We start from the raw sequence: 23615 nt of genomic DNA, 5'->3' as shown, positions 1-23615 counted from the left end.
ACCTGTAAAAGTGGTCTGCCTTTGCTTGAGACCGCAGTTTTTCTCTTCTTCTTTTCAGTAAAAAAGACTTGAAATCCAAATCAATGGGGTATAAAGGAAGCAGGGAGGAAGAAACACATGAAGAACAAGACTGGGTAAATCATATTTTATTTTATTTTCAAATATACAAGGTGGTTGGTAATTTAGGGGTGCATTTATATTTCATAAAAAAAACGCGTTGTTCAAAAGAGTGGACTTTTATATATATATTTTCCTTTCTTTTGATTCAAAGTCTTTAACGCTGATTCAAAGATGACCACCTACACCCTAAAGAAAAATTAAACCTTTCCTTCTCTTCTTTCCATTCTCCTCTCTTCCTTTTATTTTTTGTTTATATTCTATTCTCCAACAATTTTACGCATTTCCCCTCTTTATGGGTTTTGGTTTTTCTTGAATCAGTCCTTTTCACTCTGCGCCTTTCTCTTTTGCGCTTCGTTATTGATTTAGGAAAAGATTCAGGGCTCTTGTTTTTCATTTCATGCAGGATTTTCTCAGTGACCAAACAAGGAAAGATCAGTGCAATGTTGGTGAGAGTTTCTCTGGGACTTCTTGTCCTTCTCCTTTCGATTTCCTCCGGTGCTTTTGAAGCAACAGCTAGAATCCACTACGATCGCATCAAAAATGAAAATTCGAATATCTCCACTTTGGCTGGCATCGAATTTCCTGATCACATGAGCTTCAATGTAGTTTCTTCTTCCACAGGGAGCAATGATTGTAGCCTCTCAAAACATAAGGAATCAAGCCAATCCCAAAGGATTGCTTCCCAAGAAGAAGTTATGAAGATGACGATGGAAAATATGAACCCAACAAGACGGTGAAGCTCCACCTGAAGCATAGGCAGATTGATGGAAAGGACGAGCCAAAAAAATCTGTTTTGGAGTCGACCAGGAGGGATTCGACCAGAATTCAGACACTTCATAAAAGGGTCGTCGAGAAGAAGAATCAAAATGTCATTTCAAGGCTAAACAGTAATAAGAAAATCAAATCAGCATTTGAAGCCGGTGGTTGAAAAAGCGGCGGCATCAGAATCTCATACAGCTGGGGTTAATGAACAGCTGGTGGCAACTTTGGAGTCCGGTGTTAGCCTCGGCTCCGGCGAGTATTTTATCGATGTGTTCGTCGGTAATCCTCCTAAACACTTCTCTTTGATACTTGATACTGGTAGTGACCTTAATTGGATTCAATGTGTTCCTTGTTATGATTGTTTCGAGCAAACTGGTCCTCATTATGATCCTAAGGAATCGAGTTCGTTTAGGAATATAAGTTGCAAAGATCCGAGGTGCCATTTGGTTTCGTCCCCTGATACTTCTCAGCCTTGCAAAGCTGAGAATCAGACTTGTCCTTATTATTATTGGTACGGGGATAGTTCGAATACTACCGGCGATTTCGCACTCGAGACGTTTACGGTCAATCTCACGTCTCCAAGTGGGAACTCGGAATTTAGGCCAGTGGAGAATGTGATGTTCGGTTGCGGTCATTGGAATCGAGGCCTCTTTCACGGTGCTGCAGGGTTGTTAGGCCTCGGGAGAGGACCTCTCTCATTTACCTCTCAGCTGCAATCACTGTATGGCCATTCTTTTTCCTACTGCCTTGTTGATAGGAACAGTGATGCCAATGTGAGTAGCAAGCTGATTTTTGGGGAGGACAGAGACCTTTTGAGCCACCCTAATCTGAATTTCACGTCTTTGATTACCGGCAAGGACAATTCGGTCGAGACATTCTACTATGTCCAGATAAAATCGATCTCTGTCGGAGGAGAGGTGTTGAATATACCAGAGGAGGCATGGCAGTTATCGAGCGACGGCGCTGGCAGCACCATTGTGGATTCAGGCACCACTCTAAGTTACTTTGCAGACCCTGCTTATCAGATCATAAAGGAGGCATTTGTGACTAAAACCAAAGGCTATCCGGTGGTAAAAGATTTCCCGTCTTGGATCCATGTTACAATGTGTCTGGGGTCGAAAACGTAGAGCTTCCCGATTTTGGGATACATTTTGGCGACGGGGCTGTATGGAATTTCCCGGTGGAGAACTACTTCATATGGCTGGAAGAGGATGTGGTTTGTTTAGCAATTTTGGGGACACCGAGATCAGCACTTTCGATAATTGGGAACTATCAGCAGCAGAATTTCCATATCCTGTACGACACAAAGAAGTCTAGGCTGGGATATGCACCAATGAAGTGTGCTGATGTTTAGCTTCTTGTTCAAAACGGCGGTGGAAAACGGTATGTACACCGTAAGAAATATATCAGATAACATACAAGAAATAGATTCATTTTTTTTTGTAAGATTCAGATGATAAAATTGACTATAGTGTCAATCATACATAAAATGTAGGCATTCTTGAATTGTTGTATAATCAAATCAATTACTGATAGATGCCTTCTTCATTCATTTGCCTCCCAAACTGCATAATTATTATATAAAATTATCATTTTTTTTGCCCATCTGACAAATTTAGTTCATACAAGGAATTTATTTAACAAAAAAGAAAGAGATAAAGAATGGGTCAATTATTAGGAGTATAAATGCAATACTTGGTCCACTGTTAGGCGGGCATCAAGCTTTCTTTATTCTTATTTCGTTTCAATTCTTTCTTCTCTATAATTCTCTTTGTTGGGGTCGATGCGTCCACACCAAGGGCCTAGGCAAGACACTTACCATAGTTAGATTCCTCTAATTCTTTTTTCTTTTCACCCGTCATCATATTTATTTATTTTTAAATGATTAACGTATCTGTATTTATTTTTAATTTAATTAATTTTTATGACATATACATCAAAGCAATCTGTTGATGATGGTGGCCAACCATAAAATTTAATTTGGTATTCTGAATTCATTTTTGGTAAGCGGCGTGAATATGGATTTGATTATAAACAGTATTTAAGTTGAACAATTTAATTTAATTGATGAAACTGATAAAGTTGTAAAGAATAAATGCAAACTTTTAATTTGGTTTTTTTAATTGATGGGGTAAAGCAGAATGGTGAACATCTGTAATTAATCTACTGCTGTTAGAATCTTACCTCTTAAATGACTTTTCAAACCATTTACTTAATAATTAAAAACTGCCTTTTTTACAATTTCATCAAGTGGGTTCGATCGGTGACCGAATTAACCGTTTGAACACCCCTAGTTGTAAACTTCATTAAAAATCAACGGCTGGTGACTTGATTGAAACATTTAAATAGTTGAGTAATATAATTGATTCAATTGAAACTTCGATGGTTAAATTGATTTTTGACCATAATTTAATGGTCTCCCGTGTAGTTTACCCAATAAAAAATAGTTAAGTCAATCATAATATGTAAAATTATATATAATTAGATACTTAATTTTCTTAAAGTGGTATAGATAATATAATTATTGTATCAATTTATTTAGAAACTATTTACTAGAAAATGTCAAACTAATTGGTTTTGAGAAAAGCATGTACCGCTTACACAGAGGGAGTGAATTTCTAAATTTTTAGGAAGGGGTGAATTTATAAAATTTTAGAAGGAAAATATTAATAGAAAATATATAAAAAAATTTAAAATTATATATGATAATTTAAATTTTTGAGGAGCTGTTATCCCATCCGTCTTTTCAGTTTGTCCCTAGATCAATTTATTTATGTTAAATGTTCAAAGAAAGATTTTTTTAAAAATTTAAATAAAGGTTTATTCTTTTAAATTGATTAAATAAAGGTGTAATGTTTTTATATACTCAAATAGAAGTTTAAACTTTCGAAAGGACCAATTGTACTCTTCCATTCTTAGATAAGAGTTGGTGTAGTTATATACATGATTATGTTCTTTAATTTTATAATAATTATTTAAATTAAAATTATTTAATTATCTAATTGTAATTTAATATCAAGATAATATAAAAAGTTATACTCCGGTATAACTATATTTTATGAGTAAAATATATTCAGATACTTAAAATTTATTGTAATTTACTATTAATAATTAATATTCATATAATATACTATAATATTCAAATATGGAAAATTCTACCACATTCTATGAGCAGCGATGAGCACCACTAATGACGAGCATCACTAATGATGAGCATCATTAATTTAATTTAAAATTTAAAATTCTAAAGGGTTAAACATATAATATAAATTAGTTAAAAAATTAAAGAAAATATTTAAAAAAGAATAAACTAACAATAATCACTTAACTATTGCCCCTTTTCATTTTGATCAATTTTTTGAAATTTTATCAATTATGTCACTCAACTATTTAAATGCATTCAATTACGCCACTTGTCGTTAATATTTATCAGATAAGATGATGTGGTAGTTAAAATATTTGATATAATTACACATTTGGTCACTGTTACTTTTATATTCTATCAATTTAATCCTAATTTTATTAAATTAAAATAAACTTCACCCTTCGACTTTGGCTTAGGAACCCCAACATAATATAAACTATCAATTTGGAACAAAAAGCTATGTTTTGAATTAAAAAGTTAAATTCAAGTATCTAATTAGATATTAAAATGAAAATTAAGTATCACATTGAATATTAAAATCAATATCAAATATCAAATTAAAACCAAAAAACTAAAAACATGTTACTCTAATTTTATGGGTGCTTACTAACGCACATGCATCCAACATTTCATCTAAATAGCTTTACATCAATCATATCAAAATGTAAAAATTTAAAAAAAAAAATATGAAGTCACCGTGTTATTGTGTTGCATAACTTCAAAGTTTCAACACTGACACTGGTGAAGTTCAATATTTAAAGACCAAAACAACTGCACAATCGTAACAAAGAATTTATAAAATACAAAGAAACTCATCAACAGTTATGGTCTTACTGGGAGCAGATTTCGACATTCAATTTCTATGTGCAATTTATTCATTTTACTTGTTCTTTTTAATAACATAGTATCAAATTATACGAGAGATTAGTCATTGTGGGTGATACTTTTTTTCATTTTATATTTAAAATTATATTTTATTCTGTAATCAAATATATTTTTGTTAGGTTTTTGCTTTTATTTTTTTTTCCTTTTCAAAAATATTTAAATTGTTTTCATCATTTTATTATATCAAAGGCATCAACAATTACAATGTCGATTCCTTTTACCCAGCAAATGATGACTTTTACAATTATTGTTCAAAACAAAGTATTTCCCAAATCAATTTGAATATCCAATGACGATTTTTTTACCCAACAAAGGATGACTTTTACAATTTTTGTTGCTATTACTAGCTTTGAGGGTTAAATTGAGTTTAACTTATTAAAATTATGACTAAATTGATAGAATATATAAGTAACAATGACCAAATGTGTAATTATATCAAATATTTTAATTGTCACATTAATTTCTCCGTTAAATATTAGCAGCAAGTGGCTTAATTGAATGCATTTAAATAATTGAGTGACCTGATTGACAAAATTTCAACAATGGTGGTCAAAATGTAAAGGAACAATAGTTAAGTGATCACCGTTATAGTTAACCCTTTATTTTAAATAATTTATCTTTAATTTTTTAACTAATTTATAATTATACATTGATTCCTTTAGAATTTTAAATTTTATAAATTAAATTAATGTGTTCATTTTTAATGGTAATCATCTCCGCTCGTCGAACGCATAAGAATCTTCCTTCAAATATACCGTAAATGAATGAATGGGGAACCATGAGACGTCATTTACACACCATTCAACAAAGGCAGTTTCAAATTCAAGTCGTATCCCATTTGCCGTCTAATAAAATTGAAATTTAACTGCAAAGTTTAATTTGGTTTCAGTTCAATTTTTATTAAACAACGATTAATATGTTTGATTTAATTTTTATTTTTAGTTCATAAATATAAAGTTGTAACTATGTGAATTAAATTGAAATTTGTTTTTAATAGTTTAAGAATTAATAATTATTTTTGAATTAGTGAATATTTTTCAATATACCAGTTTAGTTTAAAAATCTAATGAAATTAAAAGAGGATGAGATCCAATTACACAATATAAATATTTTAAGTTTTACACGTTTTTAGGATCAGTGTATGAGTGAATTTAGATTTATGAGATTTACAATAGAAAATGAAAAGATATTCAAAATAAAGAGATATGTTTCATTCACCCAACGAATTTAAAAACATGTAAAATTAACTTTACAAAATTACATTGTGTTAGTAAATACGAACCCTAATTATATATATTATTTGATTTTATTTATAAAACAATTAAAATAGTACGCTTTAAAAATTGTAAAATTTAGGAATAGTACCAAACCATTAGTACTTCAACATAATAAAAAGGAAACAAAGGGGGCATTGGCTGCCTTGTGGGCACGGGCATTTAGGCACATCCCCCACTTGGAATTTAAGTGGTGGCGGTCAAGAGTCGAGGTTCGAGGTTCAAGCATGCTTATCGCTCCAACAAAGCAAAATGGGAAAAAGGAAAAGTATGTTCCAAATTCAAACTCAAACGTAAAACGCGATGGCTGAATGCATTCCCTTTTACGCCATACAATTTTAGCATCTGCATCGTGTTCATTCATGTTTTGTCCAGTTTTATATGATATTTTTAAAATTTTATAATGTTTACGTTATATAATCGTATCGAGTCTGATATTATTAGACGTACGAATTGTTTTAACCATAAACTTTTTAACACCTTCCAATTGTTTGAACAAGACAGATTGATTGCTTTATAGTTTGTTATCGCCTGCATAAAAGAGACTGTTTATTCAATCGGTGAAAGTGTGAAACAAACTAAAACAATGATTAAAACTGATGAAAGTTTGAGAATTATGCTTTATTTTTTTAATATAAAAGAGAATTAAAGAAGAATAACAACAAAAGTACGAGAAATAAAAGAGAATTATGTATTATTCTTTTGATAAAAAATATATTAATATTTTTTCGAAACTCTATATCCATATATGTATCATATAAAACTCTAATTTTTAGTAGACATAGAAACCCTAATAATATATCCTTAAAAAATGTACGGTGATTTTCTTAAGAGAAAATAACTTCAGTGACCGAAAATGTCTTATAATATACGATTTTAACCTTTTTTTTTGGATTTGCGAAAATGACCAATAAATTCGCAACGCGAACTCCTATTTCGCAACCCAATTTTCAAATTCGCAACGCGATTATGTAAACTGCATTGCGATTTTCCAAAATCGCAACGTGAATATGTAAATCACAACGCGAATTTGGAAAATCGCAACGCTAATTTGTAAATTGCAACACAAAAGTCAAATTCGCAACACATAAGTCAAATTCGCAAAGCGCGTTTATTTTAGCAACGTGAATTTTATTTTCGAATTTGAAACACAATATTAATTGAGAAACACAAATGTAAACAATATTATCGCAAATCATAACCTAAAACCCTAAATCACAATTCAATCACATCTCCGACGAAATCCGTCCCCATCTCCGGCGAAATCCGTCTATCTCCATCTCTCAGAGCAACCCTCACAACCATTCACGGTCATAAATGGAAAATCAACCACCGAGAGTTAGTTTAATCTCTTATTTTTTTTGAAATTGTTGTATTATTATTAGATTTTCTGATATTGATGATAAATTTACTGGTAATTTCAATATAATCTATAACATTTCACTTAGATTGCTTAGTAAATTCATTCGGTTGCTGCCAATACTGCCGTGTGAAGTTAGTATTTATCTTTGTTTTGTCTTTTTGTTGAAGAAATGCAATTCATTCAAGTTTCAATTTGCAGAAGAATAGTTTTTGAAACTTAAATTTGTAACACGAAAATGAAAATCGCAACGCGAAAATGAAAATCGCAATGCGATTTTAGTTTCGCGTTGCGATTTTCTAGTTTCGCGTTGCGATTTTAATTTTCGCGTTGTGATTTTCATTTTCGTGTTGCGAATTTAAGTTTCAGAAACTACTCTTATTCTGCAAATTGAAACTTGAATGAATTACATTACTTCAACCAAAAAACAAAGACAAATACTAACTTCACAGTATTGCAAATTTAAGTTTCAAGAATAAACTACTACTCTTTATGTTGTCCTTGAACCTGCACTAAACCTATATGTTGTCCTTTTAAATGTTTATATAAGTGCTTACTTCTGGAATGTCATCTGATGTTTTGTGAACTATGATGGAATAATGACTTGGTGAATACCGTGCTAATTTGAAACATATTTGGCTTTGTTTTCACCGTTTAATATCATGTATGTTTATAGTGTATAATTTATAGTTTTTGGTATATCTAACTTTGTATGTTTATTATTTTTGTAGAAATTTTTTTCGGTTGCATTGACCTTAAGGAATAAATTAAGCATAGCCACTAAAATTACGTCGACGCTTACACCTCTACAAAGAAAATTGTTGAGGATACTTGCTTCGGGCCATGGCTGAAAGTACACATCCGGGTGGAGATGCTATGTTGACACATTTGTTCTTCGACCATGCAACGATCTACCCGAAGGATACAACGTGTGATGAAGAGATTTCATTTTCTCCGAGTATACTTGTTTTGGAGGGAGGAGTTTTGCTTAATCACTGGTCTAGGCTTCGGACACGATGATGTAACCCGGTACACTAGTCATATCTCCCGCCCATCATAGTTATCTCGGGTTTTTCCTGAGCTGGCAAAGTCGAAGCCGAGTTTACACGTCGACGCTTGAAGAGATTATTTGTAAAGATGGTTTACTCAGATGGATGACCTTGATGTTGTCCTAGTATGCCATTTATCTAATATATTGTTAGAGGACCTAATGCATGGAACCTATTTCCGTGGGGTTCATATCTATGGAAAGCTACCTGGAAAAAGTTGTCGTCTGCCTTTGAGGACCGAAAAAGTTTGTGGGGCGATGGTTCTAAATACACTTTGACAGACTTTACTTGGGCCTTTAAGGTAAGAATTTCTATATAATGTTTCCAAAATTATAATTAATTATTAACATTACTAATTTTGTATATATTGTTTGTAGATTTGGATATTTGAGGCTTTCCCCAGCATGCGGACATTTGCGATAAAAAATCAATATATTCCTAGGGCTATTACCTGGAAGAGGATCCGCATGTTGGACTGGGAAGAGTTACTCCCATTACGACGATAATGATGTAAGTTAACACACAAATAATACCATATATAAACAAGTTATTACTAGTACACGTTTAACTTTGTTTGAGCTTTTATAATGTTAGAAGGACAACTATCTATTACAGAGGCTGACACCCATAGAGGCTGAGCTTGCCACTGATTGGTGGCAAGCTAGTAAGCGGTTTTTTGATGGGACGGATGATGAGCACCCCCCACTTTGAGAGCTATCACCTGATCGGGCTGATTCTACAGCTCGACACCCGGAGCCATCACCTGATCGAGCCTCTTCTCCACCTCCACCATCACCTATTCCATCACATCATCGAGCCTCTTCTCCACCATTACCTCATGATAGGCGACCGACAAAGAGGCCACGACATTTATCTCCATGTTCTCAACCTCCACGGGATGAGTTATGGGAGTTACGTGATGAGGTCGGTACTTTACATGAAGACAATGGTGCATGGCGTGATAAGGTTTGGTATTTACGTGGTGAGATGAATTTTTTACGAGATGACAATATTGCGCTACGTGGTGAGGTATCTACTTTACGTTATGAGGTTACCGCTCTACGTGAGATTGTTTCATCGTTGTAGAATGAGGTTCATACTATACGTAATGAGGTAAATTTGTTTAATACTATACTATAAATGCAAATAACCTTTTTTTGACATTATTTATTTATTTATTTATTTACTGATTTATGTATTAATTTATTTTCAGCGGCCCGATAAGGTAGATACTTTATGTCAGGTTTTCCTTGCACGATAGGGTTCACGCATCGACGTGCACGTGCCATTACGTCTCCGTTCACCCCACTAGTTCCAAGACTCCGTAAGAAGAAGCCCGATGCACCTATCATCGTTCAAGAGGCACCTCCTATCGTTCAAGAGGCCCCTCTCATCATTGAAGAGGCCCCTCTCACCGTTTAAGAGGCTTCTGTCATCGTTCAAGAGGTCTCGCACGCCGTTCAAGAGCTCGATTCACATGGCGTCATATGTTGACATATTGATAAACCCCCTCCCGTGCCCGATATGATGGATACGAGTTGGCTTTCGTATGTGTTACCGGCCAGTACATTCCTCAGCAGGAGAGGGGAACACTACCAGACATAATTACGGATAATACCCTTTGGGCTAAGACCGCAGTTGATTTGTATCTACATGAGCGGAGCAAGGGGTGTTGTTCTGACCTATGCATACTTGACGATGTTATGCATTTGTTTCTTGATAGGTCTTGGTAGGGTTTTTATTAGGGGTTGAAGATAATGGCTATCTCGAATGGTGGTAAGTCTTATATCTCTTATATTGCATTTGATTAATTTTTTTTTAAATTATTAATTCACTAATATATATTTTTTTTTATAAAACACATATTGATACATGGGTGTCACGTCTTCTAAAAAAGGAAATTGAGGAAAATAAGAATACTAGATGGACTATTATCCGACGTCTTTCACATAGCTCTTGAAGGATCCGAGAGATGCTTCATATACTTGGGTAATGGAAGCTAAACTTTATCCTGCGTGGGGGAGGTCGATAAGATTAGTTTTTTGAATATTTTAAAGGTTTTCATAAATTTATTTGATGTGCGCAATTATTTATGATTGCAGATGTTTATCCCTGTTTTGGAACGTCGTCTTTGGCTTCTCTCGACTTCAGCTCCCATCCTGAAGACATTGGTATATGACAGCATGCTGAATTATACCACTCTGATTTGAGAGATATTATTTGTAAGGGATAGAGCGTCATTTGGCGAAATACTTGGACACGATTGATATTGGACTAATTCTAGAAACAAGAAGCCAAAAAGTTCAAAGTTACAATGATCAGACGATACCGCACCACAACAAATGGAGGAGCCAGAGGGGATTGTGGTCCTCTATATTCATGTTCTTAGAGCGTTTGACGACAGGAAGTAAACATCTTCTCCCTCCCACAGATAGAGATAGAGGTGCAGTAGGCTTATGGTTTCGGCATTTTATGGCTCGAGATATATGCGGACGTTGCCTACTGCATCCGCGTGCTGAAAGTTTGCATAAACATGGTAAATTTGAGCAAGTGTTGTTAACATACTCTTTGTTGGTTTGAAAATGTTTAGTTAGTACCTAGAATTCATAATTTGTGTTTGTTGGTTTTAGATGTGTAGAAGATTGTTTGAGCAATGTTGGTTTCTGCAGGTTTTCTTGACGTGAGCTGCGTGAATTGATGTATTTGTGCATAAACACTATCTGGGGTACACTTTTTTTCCTTGTTTAATTGATTTACATTGATTGTTCTCTTTGTAAAAGTTGATTGTTGAGGAAATAAGAATTATTTTTTGCTTGTTGATTTGAAAAGTTGATTTGTTTATTCATCTGCATTATGTTGAAGGCAAAAAGACTGTTGAAGGTACACTTTGCAACGCGAAGTGTATTTGCGTTGAGATTTTCTCGTTGCGATAGTCAAATTCGCAACGCGAAAGTCAAATTCGCGTTGCGATTTTGATTTCGTGTGCGAATTTAACTTCGCAACAATCGCAACAAAAAATCGCAACGTGAATTTGACTTCGGTTGCGAATTCAAGGAAAACACCTTCAAAAAGATACAGACAACAATCTGATAAGTGATAACAACTGAACAGATCATAGCAATGTTCAAACTCAAGTTACTAATGAATGTCTAACTGAAAATGTATGCATTCACACAAAATACATAATACAAAGTTTGCATTTAAAATCACCTAAGTTAATAAGTCCCAAGGTGAAGTCGGTTGTGATGAGATTTTGATTTTGATTGGGATTTTGATTTCCTTTTGCTTGGCACCATATGAGCTTTGGATTTTGATGATGATTCATATTTGGTAAGGAAAGATGATTGTGATGGCACTGGTGATCCACAGTCAACCTTGTAGGACCACTTTCCTGCACCGACTACATGTCGATATCCTCTTCTCTTCACCCTTAGACGGTATACGATCATAATTTTTTGGTCGGTCAGGTAGCTTGCTGTCCATGACTGGTGGCAAAACTGTTTGTAAGTCATCCGGTATGTCCCACTTAGAAGGAGTGGAATAGGGTAGACAATCTCGGCATAAGTCTGTGGATATACTTCTGAGTGTAGCATCTATAGCGTATGCGCTTGAATCATCTTGGTTTAGATGAAGAGAAACTTTTATAACATGACCACACGGATGCCAGATGTTTTCCATTTCATACAACTACACGTTTTGCATTTAGATCGACAAGCTCATTAAGTTATATCCAATACTTCAAACAAAGTGTTTGAACATGGTTCAACTCTCCATGACGTTGACTTCACAACACGTTTAGTGATCTTTTTTTCAGTCCATGGTGTAACATGACGTTCCAATGTCCTGTAAATTTAAATAAATAATACTTAGTAAAATATATGATAAGTTACGAATTTAAAGAAATATACCGATGGTTTCTTGTAGTATCACTGTTGAATAGAGGCTCGAAAAAACTCCATTAACATAGTAATGGGTAATTTCTGGGGATGACGACTTAGAGCGTTGATTGATTCTGCACTATTAGACGTCATGAAACCATATCTTGCTCCAAGTTGATGTACTCTTGACCATCTTTCAAACCGACATCTTCTAGTGTTTGAGCACATGAGGCAAACACGTCTTAAACAATTTATGCTTATTAAATCCACTTCCCGATAAGCTTTTACAGCCTTCCAGTATGTCCATTGTGATTTTTTATACCAGCAGACCTTGATTTTAGATTTCTATACAAATGAACACCACAAAGCCATGAAAAGCATCTGGGAAACACCTTCTAACAGCGTTGTCAATTGAGTTTGTCCTATCGGATATGATTGTCAGATTGCTAATAGAACCTATGTAATCCCTAAGATTCCCCATAAATCATGTCCATGAATCAGAGGTTTCAGATTTACCAACCCCGTAAGCTATTGGCAGTATCCCATTGTTAGCATCCATGGCTACTGCTAATAAGTTTACTCCAAGGTATCGACCTTTCAAATGTGCTCCGTCAATTATAATAACTGTGCGCATGCAAGTATTAAACGAACGGATCTACAAAATAATATGCACAGGAAATATAATCATTTAAATGTGAAATGCATGTAACTAACAAAAATAAGTCAAAAAAAATTATATTGATTTACTAACCGCAGCACCAATGGCGATAAACAACTAAAGCGTCCATCTCTATCTGTTTTGATATGAGTTACCGACCCAAGATTTTTCAGCTTTAAATTGTGACAATAAGCCGACAGTTGGATGTAAACTTACACGGTTTTTGCAAGTAAACTTATTCTACCCCTTATTTAATTTATTATATTTTAATTTTTTAATTTATTCGTTGAATTTTATAGATTAATTTAAACAATGTTATGACATAACAACTTACGTTAAAACGTCGTTTTGATTAAAATACAACCATATCATAATACCGTTAATTATTTAACAGTGAAATAACAAAAAAAATCAGTCTATAAAATTCAGTGAGTAAATTATTTTTTTTATAAAGTATGGTAACTGAAATAGGAGAGAGAGTAAAAACTCTATTGCCAAAACATGTAGTTTTCCCTTTTTGAATTATTTTTTATTGCTTTGAGAATTTGTAACAAGTATTCATTGAAACACCATAAACGCCGTTTTCCTCATTACATAGTGCAGATTGTTAGATATTGTATACAGGTTTATACCCTCCGTTAATTCGAAAGGTTAAAGAGAAACATTCAAGAAAACGAAACGTTTTGATATGAGTTATGTCGCAATTGAGGACAAAATGTACCCAATAAATTAAGCGGGTAAAAAAATTAGTCTATTAGGGCAGTTCGGATTTTATTTTGGGATCTACGATAAATGTTATAATACAGAGTAAACTCGTCATACACATGACGAGTTTATCCAAATAATATTTTTTATTCAAATACATCACATCAACGTGACAAGTTCTAATAAAATATATGTATAATTTAACAAAATAATCATAATGTTTGACAATATTGTCAATCTTACTTGTGTTGTTTTTTTTACACATTTGATCACTTAACGTTTCATTTTGGGTCAAAAAAACACATTTGATGGATGGAAATCATTAGTCAACTTACGTTCAACGCCTGATGTTGACCAAACACGTACATGTGGACGGAGATGATGACGTGGCTTGTCCACGTGTGATGCCACATCAATAATTTTTTTGTAAATTAATTAATAATCATTTTTATTAAATTAATTACAACCAATCAGATATTACCATGTGGCATATGAGTTTTTTTTATTAAATTAGGAAAGGGGAACGCCAGTATTTACCATGAGAACAAACCACGTCAACATCTTATCCACATGTACGTGCTTGGTCAGCATCAAACGTTGGTCAACATTTTGGGTGTTTTTTTATCCAAAATGAAACTTTTAGTGGTCAAATGTGTAAAAAAAAAAACAACACGGCCAAGTTTGACAATATTGTCAAACGTTAGAGTTATTTTGTTGCATTATGCCTAAATATAATATTTTTATTAGAATTGTTTACGTCAGGGTGACTAGGGATGGCAAATGGCAGGGCGGGTGCAGATACCTCTTCCTCCATCCCATACTCACCTAATGTTTTTGTATTCATCATCTATCCACCACCCACGAAGGATAAATTTTTTAAATCCACACTCGTCTATGCGTATACATTCTAATATTCATCCCCACACCCACTACCCAACTAGATAGTCACCACACATCTCGTATCCATTTGTATCTACTCATACCTGCCAATTTGAGATAGAAGAAACGATGATCTTCAATTCTAAAAATATTTATACCCTAATATCTTATTAAATTACAAGTCATGTCCAATAAAATCTTAAGATTTACAGAATAGTCTATAAAATTATACTAAATTCATAATGGTCCAAAATTTATATGGTGGGTAGTTAGTGGGTGGGCGGATGTGGGGCAAACGTATGTGGGGCAAGTAGGGTCCAAACCCATTATACCCATCCCAACCTCAATTGGAACATGTACAGTGTAAAATCCACGAAATTGTATATGTCTGCCATCCTAGGGGACAAGTTTTAATAAAAAAATATATTTTATTGAAACTCGTCACGTTGAAATGATGAGTTCTAAGTCACTGTAGTAAATGTCCTAGATCCCAAATTATTTTTAGAATTCGTCTAATGAGTCAATTTTTTTACCCGCCTGACCTATTGGGTCAATTTTGCCCGCAATTGATAGTTAATGGTGGTTAGGAGGAAGTTTTAAGATTGTACAAAAACAATTAAAAAAATGTCATGCCATTGTAAATTTGTAATACTAAAGAATTAAAGATAGAGTGATTAAAAATATCAAAGTTGAAAATGTCGGTGACAAAAATTGAAAATTTTACAATTTAGTGGCTAAAACATAAATGCACTACAAACTAAGTGACTAAACGTATTGTTTAGCCAATTTTTTAAGTAAACCAAGTTGTTGAACATGTTAACCCTGCTGTGTATATACTCTTCGGAGTTGGTGCAACAGTTAAAATTTATATCATGAACTATTTGATGCATTCCAAGTAGTGGGAAGCGAAGGATAGTGTAGCCTGCCATTTTCCCCTTAAATTCCACAATCTGCAGCAACAGCCCGCAAAAGTTGGTCTGCAAGAAAAAAAAAACGAACCCCACGTGGTTGAACTTGCCATCTATTCCCATTCCCCCCACCACTTTCTCCTTTGAATTTATTTTTATACGTTAATCTATTAACATAAAATTTTGCACCCGTACCGGTTTTAGATCACACCAATCACTAGATCTTTTGCCCAAAACAATCCACCTCCATGCTGCAATATATGCAACTTGAATTGCATGTATATTATATTCAAAACATCCCACTCATCTACAATGTATGTATTGTTTTCAACTAGAAGGATAAACATCAGCTTTTTTTGAAATTATTCCAAAAAGAATATGTAATCTTATTCATTTTTTTAAACTTTGAGGTGGGTGCTTATGTATATAGGAAAAGTATTGATGATTCTCTGAAAAAGAACTGAGTCTACACATTTGAGTGTGCCGGTCCCTGGTTCAACTGCCGCTGCTGCTGAGCCTGTCATCTCATAATATCATCATTCACAACCCTTGTTATTGCAGCTTTAACACCAACTTACAATCCTCTCAGAAACTGCAATTTTTGAGCTTTCAAGAGCCTTTCAGCTCTCCTGTGTTTTATCTTTCACTAGTTGAAGAACAATGCAAGTTCTAGCAGGGACACTGGTTTCTTTTACCATGTGTGTATGTCTTATAATCATATTATTCCACCATTTGTAAGCTCATTGATGAAGATCACAAGAAATCCTCGGCACCGATACGATCAATAATCAAACATTCAAAAGGTACTGGAATTCATGTCCTCAGCTGCTATGTTTGAAGGGGTTACATTGTTTTCCATTACAGTCTATGTTTTTTTTCCTGGTTTTGGTTCTTATAAACAGGTGAGTCATAAACTGATGTTCGAGATTACACTGCATGGATTCCTACTTTGGGCATCAATGGCTTTCTATTGCCTATTGAATACTTGCTATCCGAATGTCAATAGAGAAGAATGTGAAGAAGACTTCAATTATTTCCTTGTTCATGCAGTTCACAGGCAAGTTCAATCTTATCTTTATTTTAACTGTTTCTTTAATGCATGATGCTTTCCCAACAATTAGTGTTCCCCAATTTAACCATAATTAAGAGCCTTTATGTATAGGTTATAATTTTTGTTCCTTTCACTTTCCTAATGGTATCTCTACAGAGTTACAAAATGATTGCAATGGACATTTATTTTTAAATGTCATGTTCTAAAGAGTTCTATTGATTTAGGATCATAAATAAGTATAAATTGATGATTTGAATTATTTTCTTCTTCTTTCTTTTCGTAAATGTCTTCTCATTTTCAACTTCTTCAATTTACTTTCACTCATCCAATAGTTCTAAATTAATGTAAAATAAAAAAAAGTATACTTTCACTCATCTAATAGTTCTAAATTAATGTAAAATTAAAAAAAAAAGTTACACTACGTAATTAAATCATACCCCTCTCGAAATTATTTTACCTTCAACTTGATAAAGGAGATTATCATGGATTCTTGAGAGGCAAGAAAAGGCCAATGTGATGCTGTTGTAATGAACCTTGTGTGGGGTTTGCATTGATATATCCAGATCAGAAGCTGAAGACAAGTCTTAAGACTAAAGTGAGGGCACATTAAAATTGTATTATCCTGATCTGAACATATCATATCTTAAACTCGTTTTTTAATATGCGTCGGACATAATTATCGAGCAAAAAGTTCTATTATTAATTCTGATAGTTTTAGTGCATGACTGTTTAGCCAGTATGTTTCATTGTGATTTGTTGATGGCAGATGCTTTCTGTACTTCTTGCAACAGCAGCAGTAATGTCAATAGAAAACTTCAATAATGCCTTCAACAATCATCATCAAGACTAGGGTAGCTTTATATGGTATCATGGTTAAAGCCTTGACTGGAGTTTTACGTCCCTGGAGGTAACTGAATTCAACGATCTCGTTTTCGGTTTACTTGTTCACCAATAACACAATATCGAATTAACGATGATTGAATTACTCGGTTTTACGACACAAAGGGCTTTGTTTTCTGCAGGGGATGCAAGGGAAGAAGTGCCTGTTTTTGCACACTGGCTGCTGGGAACTGCAGTGTGCATTTTGGAGCAAAATGGCGGAACAAGTACGAATGCTCCAATTGTTGCGAAGAAAACCGAATCATTCGTCTGAGAAACTTCATTCAATTAAGCCTGTCTCTTGATATTTCTCTTATGCGAGATGGTTAGAAACCTTGGACTAACCTTCTTCAAGTTCTTGCCTAATGGAATACTAAAATCATCGTCTCTGTCCCCAACTAATCGAGCGAGATGCTCACGAATCGTGAGTTTCCCAGACCCACCATCACTCTCATATCCTGACCAGGATACATGTAAGAAACAAATGTTAACAACCTTGCAAATTGTATTGTTCTTCAATAGTGAAATCTAGGTCTTTGTCTGAGAAAGAAATGTAAATAATAATTTGGATTTGCGAGGATAAGATTGGCATACCATCTGCAGCAGAGCGGAACTTTCAACTAAGTCAAAGAAGGAAAGAAGTATGATACCAGAGACAGCAGGAGGGTCTTCCTCTTTGAGTCCACCTTCTTTTCCTTCTGATTGAGCAAACGTTTTACTGCAAGAAGAAGAAGGGTGTTTATGCTTTGGGTGAAGAAATGAGGAAGAAGGTATTAGAATAAGAGCATGGGGTGGAATTGAGAGAAGTGGCCATGAAATAGAAAGTCATGGCAAAATTTTATGTGTTGCAAAATTTTATTGTTTGATGGTTGTGGGAAGCAGAGGTTTCATTCTAGTTTCTGCCAATGCTGAGAGCAAGATTGTATTTTTTGATTGGAGTTGCCAATTGCGGAGCTTTCAAGTTTCGGTTTGTCCACTAGTCATGTCCTCCACATGTTCGTATGAGAGCCCTTACCTAATGCGTGGTGCTATCCCTCCTATGCCTGGTGTCGCAAGATATTTTCATCGGTTTCACGGAATTTCATGTTAAACAAAATAAAATTTTAATTTTAATTTAATCAATAAAATCGATTTGATTATAAAATAAAATTAATTCTTTACTATTTATTAAAACGATTTTAATTTCATAAATTTTAATTAAATAATCATTTTAATCCTATAAATTTATTTTAAAATAAAAAATTTGTGTGTTTGTCATTTGTTAATTAAATATTTCTATTTGAGAGAATTTTATCACAAAAATAAAACATTAAGACCAAAATATTAAAAAATAATATACATTAAAACATTATTTTAATAAATATGCAAAGTTAATTTTAATATTATATCTTATAAAGTCAAATAAAAATATCTTTTGGAGACTCCATCGAACCGGTCAATTTTTTTAATCGAACCGGATTCAGCATAATATCTATATATCTTTCTTTTTTCCCGACAAGAATAGATTATAGCTGGTTTATTATTATTAGAGGATTATGGACCTTCCATGCCTCCTTGGTCCACTAATTAATTATTATCCAACTGTAATCCAAAGAGTAATAAAATGTCAAAAATAACCTCATCAACCTTCGTAAGTCGAAGGTATAAGGTCATTATAGTCCATTCAAGTGAAAACCGACATCACGAAAGAAATATGACCGTTATAGATTCTACAAATCCAGGCGTTCAAATACTTAACTCTTCTTTAATTTTTAAAATTGTTATTATTATAACCCTTCGGATACCAAGCGAAAGGCTTCACACGACCAACCAAAGAAACAAAAGAGAACCCCATAGCAGAAGCTTTCTCTTTCTTGTTCTCAGGCATGCAAAAGAATTCAAGCTGATCTATAACAAGAAGGAAACCAGGAAGAAGAAGCAATAGGTTTAGTTTGTATTACTTGGAAGTCTTTGTTTGGGATCAATGGCGGCGAAGCGTGGGGCAGAGGAGAAGATAACAAAGGAGGTGATGGTGGTGCAGGAAATGGGAGGAGGAGCAGTGGCGGTGGTGGAAGAACAAGAAGAAAAGGATAAAGAAAAAGAAGAAGCACACCCGTATGCATTTCACGTGTCTGGACCTCGTAATGTGGCTAGACCTAATTGGAGAGACCTCATCAACTCTAGTTGGTCTGTAATTTCATCGCTCTTCTCAAGTTTAAATGCTTATTTAAGATACACATTTCCACTTTTTGCTCCAAAGCTTTGTTTGGTCATTTGCTAACAAGCAAATTCGGTAGATAAAATGAAGTTTAACGCTTGATATAAGATACCCATTTCCTTTTTTGCTCCAAATCTTTGTGTTTTTCATATTTGTTTGATCAGTCAACTAGGTTCTTGTGTTTTAATGATGGTAGAAGATTCCTTTGGGAAAATTGAGCCTTTATGAGCAGAGAAGATCTCTTAAGTCATTCTTGATTAAAGAATGATCTCAAATACATACAATACTGGATTTGGATGCAAAGTTTTTGAGTCAGTGCTTCGAATTTTTCAAGAACAGTTCAAAGTTAGGAAAGGGTTATTCAAAATTTGAGGTATAGTTGATCACGAGGCTTCAAATCTAAGGATTTTATGCTTGACCCGTAAAAAAACTAGGAGTTACTATAATAATTATAGTTATTTGGGAATACAATATAATTATGATACTGAATTATAATTTTTGATCATTCTTTCCTTAAAAACAGAACTTTGGATCTCTCCACCAGTCAGTCTAATGAATGATTCACAATTGCAGGAAAGATGCAAACTATAAAAGATCTGTAATCGCATTTTCATACAAGCGGTATTTGCTCGAATTGGACAGACAGAGAACAGAACATATGAAAATGCTCTTGCTCCAAAGTGGTGGATGACCTTCAAATACAAGTTGACCGATACTTTGATTGATGAAAGGGATGAATCTATATTTGGAGCAGTATTAGAATGGGATCAATCGGCTGCGCTGGCCGACTTTGTCCTCATTAGACCCAGTGGAGCACCAAAGGCTGTTTTAGTGCTCCGAGGGACTTTACTTAAAGGTCCAACTATCAGAAGGGATATTGAGGATGATCTCCGCTTTCTAGCTTGGGAAAGCTTGAAAGGTTCTGTGAGGTTTAGAGGAGCATTTGAGGCCTTAAAAGCGGTAGCTGAAAGGTATGGAAGTAGCAATGTATGTATTGCAGGCCATTCCTTGGGGGCTGGTTTTGCTTTACAAGTGGGAAAAGCATTGGCTAAAGAAGGCATTTATGTGGATGCTCATTTGTTTAACCCGCCCTCTATTTCTCTAGCTATGAGTTTAAGAAATATCGGAGAAAAGGCGGGGTCTGCCTGGAAGAGACTCAAGTCGATGCTTCCTTCAAGCAGTGAACCTCAGGCCAGCAGTGATGAAGGAATCGAGGATAACCCTTTGGGCCTAAAGAATTGGTTAGGCCATATTTATGGTGACAAGGCTTCTGTCGGATTGAAACAATGGGTGCCTCACTTGTATGTGAATAACAGCGATTATATCTGCTGCTACTATACGGATCCTGATGGAACAGTGGGAAACGATGCAGACAAGGAGAATGTTGGACCTTCAAACGGACAAGTCGGGGCGAAATTGTTTGTGATGTCGAAAGGGAAACAAAGTTTCTTGAGGCTCACGGATTGGAGCAGTGGTGGTCAGATGACTTGGATCTCCAGCTTGCTCTAACAAGAGCAAGTGATAAGCAGGCAATTGAAGTCTTTGTATAGCCTCCCAGCTACACAAGTTCAAAAAGGCCAAGATAACAATGATTCTTCCTTGTCTGTCAAAATAATGTGTGCATGTTTTCGTTGTGTTGGCTTGTCTGTTTTCACTTGGTTGTTTTTATCAGCAAATGTATACCCAATTTCCCGAAATAAAGATAATCATTATTTACATACTATTATGATCCTTACATTGTTCATTACATTTGATCTAAAATGTTTAAACAACGAGCAATCAATGATGGTGTATTGAAACAACACTAGAAGTTACTAACTTGATTAGGGCTTAAAACTGAGTTAGAAACACTTTAGACAACTCAAATTTACTAAAGCTAGCTTGAATCCTTTTATTCCTTTCGATTCCATAAAAACTCATTTTTGAAATCTTAACCAAAACTAGAGAATTAAGGCTTGAATTAAAGCTTGAGGGCTAAGTATTAAGGTTCTTACCTTGGTTGCTAAAACTAAACTTAGGATTCCTTAAAGCTTGCTCTTTTTTCTTACTATTGAGAGGAAGAAGAGAGAAAATGAAGATAATTGGGAGAGCTTTGGAGTTTCACGTGAAAAATTGTTGGTTTAAGGGGCTTTTATCCTTTAAACCAAGCTATGGGTAAACTACACTTTTGGTCCTCACCTTTTTTCTCCAAATAAAACCATCACTTATTTTATGCTCTTGGGTCAGACTCAGGCCCAATACTCTCATAAACTAGTTCAGACTGCTATGGGAAATCTAATTGACTCAACTTATGGGTATCGGGTTTACCAAAACTACTTATCCATGATTCGGGGTATTACAAAGAATCTAATGATTTTTGTGTGCATTTTCAGTTAATGACGTCAAATACCTTATAAACTTTATCATTATCACCAGAAAGTGAAAATCAAAGTGGTGGACTGATGTACACTTCACCAATTCAACAAGAAGCAAACGTAAAACATGATGAAGGCGGATAGCCACAAAAAATCACCAAGCCCATTTCATTATCATTCAACCATTTCTCGACATCTTCAAGAATTAAAAATATATAAATAATTTTATTATTATTATTAGTGATTGTATTTAGTAAGATAAATTTTAATTATTACTTTGTAATAAGATGTTTATAAAATAAATGAAATTATTAAATTCATCAAAATTTAATATTTATTTTTAATTATTATTTAAGGATTTTTTTTTCAAATGATATGAATATAAAAATATTTATCTATACAAAAAAATTCATTATTGACGAGTAAATAATATGAATATGAATAAATTTTAAATGATGAACATGATTATTTTAAATGATATGAACATGACAATATTTACAAAATAAATGAAATAATTTCTAATTAGTAAAAGTCTTATGAAACTTGCCACCCTTACATGAAGAGTTTCAATAGAAATTAAAATTTTACCCATTGTCCAACGTTCAATTAACATCTATAATTTTTAAAATTAAATGAGATTCCTCACGCCCACATGACTAGTTTCACAATTAAAAACATTAAATTTATAATTATCATATATTATTTTAAGTAAAAAATTAATATATTTTAAAGTTTCTCGTCATGTGAACATGACAAGTTAAGATAAATATATTAAACAATTAGATCTCAAGAGACTTTTGGTCCTAAGTCCTTTAAAAACTAATACATGAATAAAATCGCTATGTGCGTGTGACAAGTTTACCTTACACTATAAAAAATATTATAGATTGCAAATTAATATTTGGGTGACCTATTGAATCAAATAATTAATCTGCTTAAATTATAGGCACGGTAATTTTAACTCTCAAGTTTAAAATTTTAATAGTAAATTTAATCATTTTTTATTGTACTATCAAATGAAACGAGTAAGTCAAATCAAAGCAGTAGTTTGATAGTTGCATTCTATCATAAATTAATAATAAATTATTAAATTATTATTATATCAAAAAAAAAATAATTTATGAAGAAATTATATTTTTATAATAATATTTTAATTGACTTGTTTATAACTTTTTTTAATAAAATGACTTATTTATCATTAAATTTACAATCAAGTGACTTCAAATATATTTTACTCTTTATTTTAATTACATAAATAATCTATTTACTATATAATATTGATTTGTTAAATCTCACGAATATTAAAGGTTATAAAATGATCAATTGACTAATAGTTTTGTATTTTAAGTATCATAACTATTAAAAGTTATAAAATTATTTTCAATCATTTATATGTTTTAAACTTATTATTTCCATAAAAAAAATTGACAGTCATCTGAATTATATATTAACATATTAACTAGTATATAGTAAAATTATATTTTAATAATATATACTAACACCATAATTGT

The 23615-nt window shown here is 33.4% G+C and overlaps 3 pseudogenes; all 3 read left to right on the top strand.

Annotated features, from left to right (window-relative positions):
* Nucleotides 1-473: 473 nt before the first annotated feature.
* Nucleotides 474-2434, top strand: LOC120153700 (annotated as a pseudogene).
* A 13810-nt stretch (nucleotides 2435-16244) lies between these two features.
* LOC120154073 lies at nucleotides 16245-17827 on the top strand (annotated as a pseudogene).
* Nucleotides 17828-19332: 1505 nt separating this feature from the next.
* Nucleotides 19333-22126, top strand: LOC120154071 (annotated as a pseudogene).
* The last annotated feature ends 1489 nt before the right edge of the window (nucleotides 22127-23615 follow it).

This window comes from Hibiscus syriacus, unplaced genomic scaffold (genome assembly GCF_006381635.1).
Source record: "Hibiscus syriacus cultivar Baekdansim isolate YM2019G1 unplaced genomic scaffold, ASM638163v2 tig00111105_pilon, whole genome shotgun sequence".
NCBI classification, from domain to species: domain Eukaryota; kingdom Viridiplantae; phylum Streptophyta; class Magnoliopsida; order Malvales; family Malvaceae; genus Hibiscus; species Hibiscus syriacus.
Note: the sequence above shows the minus strand (reverse complement) of the source record. Positions and strands in the feature narration are given on the sequence as shown.